The following is a 452-nucleotide window of genomic DNA, read 5'->3' as shown; positions in this document are numbered from 1 at the left end:
AATGGAAATAAAAACAAAAATAAACAAATGGGACCTAATGAAACTTCAAAGCTTTTGCACAGCAAAGGAAACCATAAACAAGACGAAAAGACAACCCTCAGAATGGGAGAAAATATTTGCAAACGAATCAATGGACAAAGGATTAATCTCCAAAATATATAAACAGCTCATCCAGCTCAATATTAAAGAAACAAACAACCCAATCCAAAAATGGGCAGAAGACCTAAGTAGGCATTTCTCCAAAGTAGACATACAGATGGCCGAGAAGCACATGAAAATCTGTTCAACATCACTAATTATTAGAGAAATGTGAATCAAAACTACAATGAGGTATCACCTTACACCAGTTAGAATGGGCATCATCAGAAAATCTACAAACAACAAATGCTGGAGAGGGTGTGGAGAAAAGGGAACCCTCTTGCACTGTTGGTGGGAATGTAAATTGATACAAC

Source organism: Physeter macrocephalus, chromosome 8, assembly GCF_002837175.3.
Source record: "Physeter macrocephalus isolate SW-GA chromosome 8, ASM283717v5, whole genome shotgun sequence".
Taxonomy (NCBI): domain Eukaryota; kingdom Metazoa; phylum Chordata; class Mammalia; order Artiodactyla; family Physeteridae; genus Physeter; species Physeter macrocephalus.
This window is presented reverse-complemented; position numbering follows the sequence as displayed.